The following is an 11,326-nucleotide window of genomic DNA, read 5'->3' on the forward strand; positions in this document are numbered from 1 at the left end:
AAAAAAAAAAAAAAGAATAATGGGTTAATATAAGTTATAAGAGCTAATACAAAGTCTGAGCTAATGGGCCAATCAGTTTATAACTTATGTAGACCTCTGTGTGATTTTCTTTGGGACCTAATGATTGTGGGAACCGGGCAGGACAGAAACCCCAACAAAGCAGGCCCCTCATGTTACAAGAGCTAAGAACACGGATTCAGACACAGAGGCTTGCTCACCTGCCCCCAGAGCCACCACCACAGTCAAGACAGCATCTGGCCTTCTTCCTTGAGCTCAGTCCCGTCCCTCCCATGATTACAGCCCTCCAATGGTTGTCTTCAGCAACTGGGGAGAACCAGTCCCTCAGCCCAGCTCAGAGGCAGGGACCCCCAAACTTGTCTCCTGGTATCTGTGGCAACCTCTTCCCTCCTGCCTCAGAACATTTGCTCAACTGCCTGAACCACTCTAATCTCAAATGCACAGCCAGCTGCCTCCTGACTCCATCATAGGCTCTGGTACTAGCTGAGGGAACTCTTCCTGGGACTTCAGTGCAATGTTCCTCTCAACTAGAGGAATTTTGTCTCCATCCTTTCTGGGACGTTTGGCTTAAATGTAGTCTGTAGTCTGTAGACTCTGTTAATGGAGAGAAGAGTGAGCTCCCTTCCCCACCAACAGTGAGAAGCTAAATGTTGCTAAACTTAGCAAGCAACAGGCAGCCTCAGAGAAAGCCCACAGTGTTGAGGACAGCAGTGGCTGTCCACATCCTCAGTGCCATGCTGTTTCAGACAAAGCCAGTGCATCCCTGCCATCCATCAGCTCCAAAGGCGATGAGAATGACTCACGGAGGAACTCCCAGCTGCCAGGTCTTTGATATGTGCCCTATCTTACCATAGCATGGGGGTCCCGTGTGATCTGCTCCTATAGTGGACTCCTGCCGGCTTGTTCATGCCCTCAGGGCTTCTAGCCCTTTCTTCTCTATTTGGCTTCAGGTTTCCTGGCAACTTTCCTGGCCCCAACACAGCTCCCTGTTTAAAAGACTGGGGGGAGCTACAGCTGGCAAGATCTAAGAGGCACCCACTTACTCACAAGGTAACCTGCACCTTCGGGAAAGGACCCCCACCCTGGAGACAGGAAATTAAAGGGATCAGGGCAGGGACTTGTGTTTGTTTTCCTTTTTGTCCTTTCGAGAGAGGCTCTTACTGTGCAGCCCCAGGCTAACCCCCTGCTACCATCCTGGGCCACAGCTTCTAGAGTGCTGGGCGTACAGGGATGCACCCTGCTCTCCTTAGAGACTGCTCTTAACGCCCTGGGTAGAAAAGGTGGGCGGCTGCTGAGGCACCCTGGCCCTCTGTCCTCTGACCTCCCAGTCCTTGCAATTCACGTTGCATAATTTTCAGAGGCTGAGGATTGTGCTCAGCGGTGCTGGTTTCCAGGTTACATTGCGAGCATCGTACAAACAGTGTTAAATGTGCTCAGAATCCAGCTGGCATCACCGACGAGCTTACAGCCAGTTCAACACTGTGTTTACCAGGTCTCCCCCCACATCCTCCACAAACTGTCCCTCCCTGTCTAGGCATCCCAGTTGGATGGGTGGAGGGCGGGAGCAGAACCATGAGTCAGACCTGAGCCACCCCAACACCCTGCCTCTGCACTGTGTCACTGTGTATGCTGGGCTGGTTTGTATTTCTTGATTCTCCTGCCTCTGCCTCCTGAGTGCTATCAGGGGGCGGTCACTTTGCCTGCCTAGTCTGGATGTTTCTATAACTGGAATCTCCCAATACACAGGCTGCTAGGTCTGGCTTCCTTCAAGCAGTTCATGCGAGTTGCAGCATTGGCACCCAGTTCTTTTTCACACCCTGCTCGCCGTCTTCAGCACACTGCTGCCACCTCTTCACCTGTGTGGGCTTTTCGGTTCCTTTTCCTCTGACGCTGTTAAGGACAGAGCTTCTGTAAATATTCCTGTGTAGTTTTGTGCAGAACATCAGCTTTCCAAGAGAAGGGTGGGGGACCTGTTCTCCCCACCCCTCAGTACCTGAGATTGCAAACAGAGGCACAGCACGTATGAGACATTGTGATGGGCGCTTCATTGTTCCAAGTCTCTGCTTCCTCTGCTCGAGACACGTGTTATGAGGCCACATGTGTGCCGTTCTAAAGCTCCGAACACCAAAAACCTTTCGGTAGATTTGTGTTAAACCCATGTGGGACAAAATTGGCTGCATGGAGTTTGTGTAAAGGATTTGTTGTTATTTTCTTAGATGCTAACGATGAAGCTCGGGGCTTTACACACATGCTGGGCTCTGTTCACCAAACTCCACCCCAACCTTATTCACAGACTTTATTTTTCTTGTAAAAGGTTTGTCTGGGGAGGGGGAGATGGCACAGTGAGGAAGAGAGCTTGCTGTGTGAGCATGAGGACTGGAGTTCAAATCCCTAGCAACTGTGTAAATAAAGCCAGGATTTGCCGCATGCAGCTGTAACCCCAGTGGTACAGGGCATGGAGACTGGATTCAGTGGTCACCAGCTTGGCCGAAAAGATCAAACTCCAGGTTCAGTGAGAAACCCTGTGGAAGAGGACACTTACATGGGTGCAAGCATGCATACTTGCACATGGTAGACACGCACACATAAACATCCTTTAATGGATAAATGAAATGGAAATAAGAAGTCCTGTTCTCTGGTGGGAACACGGCTGCTCCTGGAGGATTGCTGAAGATGTCACCAGGGCTAGTTAAAAAGCAGAAAGAACAATGTGTGTCCTTCCTCCCCCAATAATGCCACTTGGGCCAGGCTAATTTTGCTTGCTATGCAGTATTCCAGTAACTGAAACAGGTTTTGCAAGCGTTTGTTGGCCAGGTAGCCAAGCATGGAAGCAGAAACCCAGCTCTCCAATGCTTCTTCTCCCCCTTGTGTGCACATAGAATAGAGAAGCTGGTAATTGGAGGTGTGGGCAAAGGTGACTGCACATGCATCACCAACCACAGCTCTTCATGAGACCCCTGGTTAGGAAATAGCAGCATCAGTATATCCCACGGGTAGAGTTTGGGACCTGTGAAGTTAAAATGTCATCCACCCGTCACCTGTGAAGGCCTAAGTCAAGGGTTAGTGAACTTGACAAGAGTGATCGTCAGGTCCCTGAGAAGTAATCTCGGCTAAGTGTTATCATCATAACACATATGAGAGATGCTATCTATATCAGAGCTGGCAGGAGACTGTCACACAGCGCACATAGGCACATGAACACACACATAAACACACACATAGATGGATTTTTATTTTGTTCTATGTTTGAACAGGTAAAAGGCATCTGTCAACTTTATAAGTTTGTTTGGATTGCATAACCAAAGTGTAATATAAATCTCTACCCACACCGTATGAAAGGGTGGCATGTAATAATAAGTCATGAGGCCTCTGTAGCCAACAAGATTTATCATGTCTCGTCTCCTCCTGCTGTTCCCATGCAGAGGGATCAGCTTACATGTCACCTGTCCTGTAGTCTTTCTCGGGTTCCTCTCATGTCTGTAGCCAAGATCCTCAGGAGGACTCCCCTGGTCAAATCTGATCATTATTAATTTTGAAGGAATCCACAGCTTTTCACTTCCTGTGGGAACAAAAGAGCAACCTCTTCCCCCAACACTTTTCATTCTGAACTTCCATTCTGAAGCTAAGACACCCATAAAAGCATACAGGCTGGTTTAATTCAGCTGTCCCTTCCACAATCCAATGTCTCTCAGCAGCTGTCGTTTCCTGTTAATTGACATTTAAAAAATTCAAAATTAACAAAGCTCCATATAAGGTCCAAACTCCCTGTGATATAATTTATATTTTCATCCTTATGTGACTTTTTTATATGACTTCACTCTTTCTTTGAAGACTTTATTACTTTTAAACTACTTTTTTCTATGACTGTCTACAGTTTTTTTTTCTGTGTGGACCTGGTTTTACTGGGTGCCTGCAGCATTCTCTGACCATGAGTCAAACCTTAAGCTCAGCTCATAGGGTTGGTGACTCAAGCCCACAGGCAGTGGCCAGGAGACCCGTCTCTGCACAATGCAGCCTGCCTGAGAGGCTGCAGAACGAGAAAACCGCATCTGGCTCTGTGTTTGTGTTTTTGGAACTTTTGTTTTTAATCCCGTTCAGGTCCTATGTGGAAGTATGTGCCCCCATGGTGGACACCACATGTAGATGGAATTTTACTTGGGCCCCAGCTCAGAAAACATGATAACAGAGACTTATTATTAATTATGAAAGCTCAGCCTACAACTTAGGCTTGTCTCACTAGCTCCTATAATTTAAATTAACCCATTCAATGAATCTATGTTTTTGCCTAGTGGCTTTTTGCCTTTCCTTCATCTTGAAACTCACGTTTCCTCACCATGTCCTCTGGTGACTTCAACTTTCTTCTTTCCGCAACTCTCTGTCCCCAGAAGTCTCACCTAACCTCTTCCTGCCTAGCTAATGGCCATTCAGCTCTTATCAAACCAACCGCAGTGACACATCTTCACACAGTGTAAAAGAATATTCCAGAACACATATACAAATACACATAAACACACACATACACAAAAATACCCTCCCTCCCCCCACACACTTTTCCCTCTCTTGATTTAGGGGGCCTTAGGCATACAAGGCAAACACTACAGACTGACTGTATCCCCAGCCCCAAATTAGTGATTTTTAATGTCAACCTAGAGCAATTGAAGCCAGGAAGTTTGTTCAAATTTCTCCTCTATCTGAGTAAGAAACGCATGAAATCCATGATCCGATCAAAGACTTTGTGATCAAAGTCAAGACAAGATGGGATGTGAAGGCGTGTTGGTGAGGAGCATCCATTGCCTGAAACCCACAGTTTGCAAGGTTTGAAGAGGTCCTGACAGAATTCATGGCAGGCATGGTGTGGTGGTCTGGATGAGAATGGCCCCACAGGCTCATGGGTTTGAATACTTGGTCCCCAGTTGGTGGAGCTGTTTGGAAGGATGAGGAGGTGTGGCCTAGTTGGAAGAAGTGCATTGCTGGGGCAGGCTTGGAAGTTTCCAAAACCCACGCTATCCCCAGTTTGCTCTCTCTGCTTCGTGCTTGTGAATCAGACATGAGCTCTCAGCTACCATGGGCCCATTTCATACCCAGAGCCATGTCTTCCTGCCCGCTGCCATGCTCCCCATCATGATGGCCATGAACTGTGTGGTAGACAGAACGTAATTGGCCCCCATAAGCTCATAGGCAGTGGCATTATTGGGAGGTGTGGTTTTGTTGAAGGAAGTGAGTCTTTTTCTGTTCCTGACCACCAGCTCTCAAATAATGACGCAGAGACTTATTAATTATGAAAGCTCGGCCTATAGCTTAGGCTTGTTTCAAACTCGCTCTTATAACTTAACCCATTTATATTAAATATAATATATATTATATTTACATTCTATCTGCATTCTTTCATGTGGTATTATCTCTCTTCCACCTTGCACCTCCTATTTCCTCTCAGTGTCTCATGGCTTCTCCTGTGCACCTAGATTCCTCTTCCTCTTTCTTTCTCTCTCCAAAAACCCCATCTATACCTCCTGCCTAGCTATTGGCCATTCAGCTTTTTATTATACCAGTCACAGAAATACATTTACGGTGTACAAATATCCCACAACATTTGTGTGTCACTGTGGGGGCAGGCTTTGAGGTGTCTTTTGATTAAGTTTTGCCCAGTATCATAGACCATTTCCTGTTGCCTTCTGATCAAGATGTAGCTGGTGTACCACATCTGTCTGCATGCTGACATGCTCCCTGCCATGATGATAATGGACTTAACCTCTGAAACTGTAAACTTCCATCTCAATTAAATGTTTTCCTTTGTAAAAGTTTCTGTGGTTGCCAGGCAGTGTTGGTGCACTCCTTTAATCCCAGCACTCGGGAGGCAGAGGCAGGCGGATCTCTGTAAGTTCGAGACCAGCCTGGACTACAAGAGCTAGTTCCAGGACAGGCTCCAAAACCACCTAGAAACCCTGTCTTGAAAAACAGAAAAAAAGAAAAGAAAAGAAAAAAAGAAAGAAAGAAAGAGAAAGTTTCTGTGGTCATGGTGTCTCTTCATAGCAATAGAAACCCTAACTGAGATAAGAAAGAAAGAAAGAAAGAGAAAGTTTCTGTGGTCATGGTGTCTCTTCATAGCAATAGAAACCCTAACTGAGATAGACTATACCCCTCTGGAACTGTGAACACAAATAACTCTTTTATATATTGCCTTGGTCATGGTGTCTCATGGCAGCAATAGGATGGCAGCTGAGACACACAGCAAGTGCATGGCAGGATCTCAGTCAAAATACCAAGCCACCCCAAATCTGCACAAACCAGGGCCTTTGGAAGTTTAAAATGCCGGTTCCAAAGCCAGCTGGTGGTGAGGTGGGATGCAACAAAGCTAGAGCTTCTGTGTGACTTCAGAACTGCCCAAAGAGCCCCTGTGTGCAACTCATGCCCCACTGGGCAGACAGAGAGTAGCACGACGACTTGGGGACAGCTTGGCTGTTTCTGAATAAACACATACCGACCACAAGTTCTGTGCTTTCATTTCGTGGCCACCCAGACCCAAATAATCACACACAAGCTATATTGATTACAACACTGTTTGGCTGATGGCTCAGGCATATTTCTAGCTAGCTCTTACATCTTAAATGAACCCATTTCTATTAGTGTATGTATTGCCACATGGCTTTGGCATTACCTCATTTTCTACATGTCTTGTTTCCCTAGTGGCTGGCTGGCATCTGCTTGACTCTGCCTACTCTCTCTATATATCTCTGTTCAGATTGCCTGCCTGGCTTTACTCTGCTAAGCCATTGGCCAAAGCAGCTTTATTCATTAACCAATCAAAACAACACATATACAGGAGGACATGCCACATCAGCTCCCTCCCCTCCCTAGTCGTTACCGAGAGAAAAGATGTGTCTACATCGGTATGTCTACTATTGCTCATGGCAATCTGACCACAGAGGGGCCGATGCAAATGTCCGTTAGTAGAATAGCTGAGGAGCAAACTGTAGCATAGCCCTGTTGATCCAAGCAACAGGAACAAGTGCCAAAATCATTACGCCAAGGGAAGCAGGCAACACCCAACATATAGAAAGTGTGTGTGTGTGATAGATACACGGACACATCTGTAAAAAGACGTCAATCAAAATCAGGGGTTGTGGTGGGGGTGAGGCCTGGGGAGAGTGACAGCATTCAGACACTAGAAGGGACAATGGCTGTTACCTTGTAGTGATGGTTTTGTCAGTACGTGGATTCTCCAGACTTGGGTTTTTAGCATGTGTGGTTGTCAGTCTCCATAGAACCACTTATTAATAATTTCATTTTTAATTAACTAGTTACTTAATAAATTATTTATTTTTCTATTTATTGTGTCTGTGTGACTTGGAACAGCTTGAAGAAATCAGTCTTCTCCTTCCACATGGGGTGGAGGATTGTACTCGGGTCATCCGGCTTGGTGTCAGGAGCCTTTACTGAGACATCTTTCTGGTCTTGTTTTCTGTTTTTATTGCTTTACCTTGAAAAGGGGGTATTAACTGATTGATATGTGTGTAAGCACGGGCAAATGTGGGTGACTTGTGCTGTCTGACGTTTGCTGTGGTGCTTATCTGTGTCTAAGGAACCAGTTGCAAGATTTTTCCCTCCGGGACCCACTCTATCTGTAAATGGAGGAAGCAGCCACAGGGGGGCGCACCGAGATGCTGTCTTCTGATAAAAAAGACCAGCAACCTTGTTTAGAAGAATGCTCAGCGGGCTTTCCCAGGTGATCCTACTTGACCAACACTTGTAGATTTCCACCCTGGAGAGCGCAACGATTTCTCACATCTCTGACCTGGCTGACACACTCTCAGGAAAGCAGATCACCTCACTCCTTTTCTGTCCACGGACCCGCTAAGAGATTTTGCTTAAACGCAGGGCTTGGCTTGCAAAGTCAGGGATAGAGCCAGAGGGTGGACTACAACAGGCTTAGGCTGTAGGTCCCCAGCGGAACCTTCTAGAGGAGTAGATTCATCCACAGAGAACTGCAGAGTGACCGCTGCAATCTCTCTGTCTCTGGTTGCCCCGAGAATGGTCCAGAGATGCCTTACTCCTCTCCATCCTGGAGGGTTAGCTTCATGCACGGAGATCAAGGGAACACTCTGTTACCCCCCTGTCACAGTGGGAAAGGAGTCACTGGGGTGCTGGACAGCCTGGGTTCTCAGTCTCATATCAAGGGTCAGTGCATTCCGCTGGGCAAAGCGTCACGCAGTGAGGCCATGGCTTACTGTCCTTGTCACTGCCACATCCCCAGCTCTGTTTCTGGAGAAGATGGCACTGCCCAAAGAAGCATGCCAGCAGTACTTGCTGCCAGAGGGGACCAGTTAAATAAACCACAGTGCACCCAGAAACTGGAATACTCAGACACCAGACAGTGAAGTGCATTTATGGAGATGACAATAGGGTGTCGTTTTTTATTTTGAGGGAAAATACTATCAATGAGTCACACTTCCCCTCCAACGACTGTGCCGAATCTTAGAAAGCACATTCGGAGCCGGGGGGGAGGGGTGGGGGAATGGGGGCGTGAGGCCAGGTACAGTTTGGTCGCGGGCATGGTTGTATAATTGGAAAGGGGTCATAGTAATATGATAAAAATCAAACAGCAGCCCCTACCTCAGATCGACTCAGGATATCTGATGTCGGGGGTCGGAAAGATGGAACCACGCAGGGAGTTAAAGCTACACCCGACCACACTTTCCAGTTAATACTTATCCAAGCCATCAAGCTGAGGCGGTGGGTCTGTGGACTCGTCTGTACAGCACACCTTCCCAGTTCTAGAAACTCCAAACTGGTTTCCTTCTAGGAATAACGAGCGGGTGATCAGACAAAGCACATTCGGTCTCTCCGCTGTGATTGGTGCATAGTTGAGCATATGACCCAATGGGAACCAATGAAAATCTAGTCCAGCGAGTTAGGCCTGTTGTCAAATCTCTTACGGAATCTTGGCTTCTTCCTACTGGCCTTGAACTTTTGAGGAAGTCCTCGGTGCTAGCTCGAGGTGGGGAAAACGTTTGCTCTTGAGAGAAGACAAGAGGAAGCCTAGGCTGAGAAGCAACCCGGAGGCCGCAATCTGAGCGCCTGGAATCTGCAGCACCCGAAGCTTTGGATTCCGAGCTGAGTGAGCCAACGTTTTTGCTCAAACTAGTGTGAACTGAGTAGCTCACTCGCCTGTGCCAACTAATAAAGATACTTCGGACAATGATGCAATATCCCCATTGCCTGTGGGCAAAACAATGTTATTGTTGGCTTTTCTAAAACTTTTTTTTTTTTTTGAAAGAGCAGACAGCTAGACCCAGAGATTCTTCTCTTAGAAATATATTAACACTTCACTGCTCAAAAGTAGAAATTGTACCCGTGGGATAGCAACCTCATAGTGCGGCCATGTGCAGCTCCTCCCCGCAGGCAGCAGGAGACCACTTGAGACAAATTCCACTGAGAGAGTGGTGTCACACGCCAAAGAACTCCAACAATTTTTTTTTTTTTGCATGGGTGGAGGAGTGGGCAGCTAGGTCCTCCCCACTGAGGTCCAGGCAGGGTTAGCCAAGTGCTAGTGACCCTCCTGCAGCTTGGCATTTTCAGAAAGCAGTAGTTTGTTGGAGTCCAGGGAAGCTGCAGCCTCAGAGGACTAAAGCCCCTAGCAGACCGTGGGGAGAACTATGGAGACCAGGATGGCCCCGCCTTCTGCTGTCAGTAAGGGGAGAACCGTTGAGAACCCACTTTTTACCACTCGTTATGGGATGGAGCCTGTTGTAATGGTGAGGACTGTAGCATTCAGAGGTCACTGGCGCTGGTGTGGTGATGGACACTGGTCATCAGGAGGCTAAGTCAGGAGGATGACATGTTCAAGGCCAGCTTGGGCAACATTGCAAGTTCCAGGCTGAACTGGACAACTTAGTGAGACTCTGTCTCAAAACTAACACAAAAATAACATTAGAGGGCTATGTTACAAATTATGACCTATGAACATTTGCAACAACCTGCTTCTTCTGGCCAAGGGCAGAGAAGGCACCACTGTAGGACTATAGTGTCAACAGGTGCCTTTCAGGGAAGTGACGCTTCCCAGGGTGTGACTGAGGGCCCTGTATCTGCTGTCTCAGCCTGAACCCTGCTTCCTATGGGGTGCGGTAACAGGCCTGGAGCCAGGTGTTTTGAGCTGTCAAGATTGTACCTGAGAGGTTCAGGGGAGGAACCTAGTTATGAGCCAACAATCCCAACAGTACTAAAAATGATCGTGAAGGTAATTTAATACACAGGAAAAAAGGCATGTTTGTTTCTCACAGAGCAAAGCTCAGCAAATGGCTTGCCTTCTCTCCAGGCCTCAGCCACACCTGGGTTGTTGATTCCTCTTTTTACAGATGTGCAAGTTTGAGTGGGTAAAGCAACTTATTCCGGCCATATGCCAGCTGAGCCACAGGCTCTCTCAACAGAAAACGCCTGTACAGGGGCCTTCCTGGTTTATTGAGATACCAGCACTTTCATTAATGCAGCCCCTACGGCCCTTACATGTGTTCCAGAGTCTGCTCTTGTCAAAAGACACTGTTGTTTGTGTGTATGCGAGTGTGTACACACATGTGAAGCCCCACGGTCTATGTCAGGACCTCCATGCCTTTCCACCTTACTCTTTGAGACAGGGTCTCCTAATAGACCCAGAGCTTGCCAGTTTGGCTAGACTGTCTAGCCAGCAAGGCCTGCATCCTTTGGTCTCTGTCCCGCCCTCCTCTACAGGGATTATAGGCACACACTACTGTCTCTGGCTTTTATGTGGGTGCTGGGGGTTGAACTCAGGTTCTTCCCGGTACTCACACAACACGCATGTCACAGACTGAGCTGTGCCACATTGTCACCCATACCACATGCCTCTGGGTTTAGGCAGGATGCCTGCCAGTATGTGCAGGAAAGGTGCGGGCTTGGGCCAGTTAACAAGGGTACAGTGGTTCTCAGAGCTTTTGGCCTGGGGAACCCCTCACTCTGAAAGACTTCAAAGAGCTTTTGCTGTCAAACGTCTGGTTCTGATTTACCCTTACACACAGGAGTTTTTGTGAGGTAAACTAGTTCCAGAGTTTATTAGATACTTACGAAGCTATTTTAAATATTTATCGATCCTCAGACCAACCTCCCTGCATGTTTGTTCAAATCAGTCCTGTTCCACCAAAGTCGCAACAAAGGAAGTGTCACTGTCCCTAGTGTTTGCAAATTTCTCTTTCTTTTTTTCTTTTCTGTTATTACGTAACCCAAGCTGGCTTGGAACATCTGATCCCCCTGCCTCAGCATCCCTCATAGCACAATCACAACAACATTGGATTCTGCGAAT

Source organism: Microtus ochrogaster, unplaced genomic scaffold (assembly GCF_000317375.1).
Source record: "Microtus ochrogaster isolate Prairie Vole_2 unplaced genomic scaffold, MicOch1.0 UNK111, whole genome shotgun sequence".
NCBI lineage: Eukaryota > Metazoa > Chordata > Mammalia > Rodentia > Cricetidae > Microtus > Microtus ochrogaster.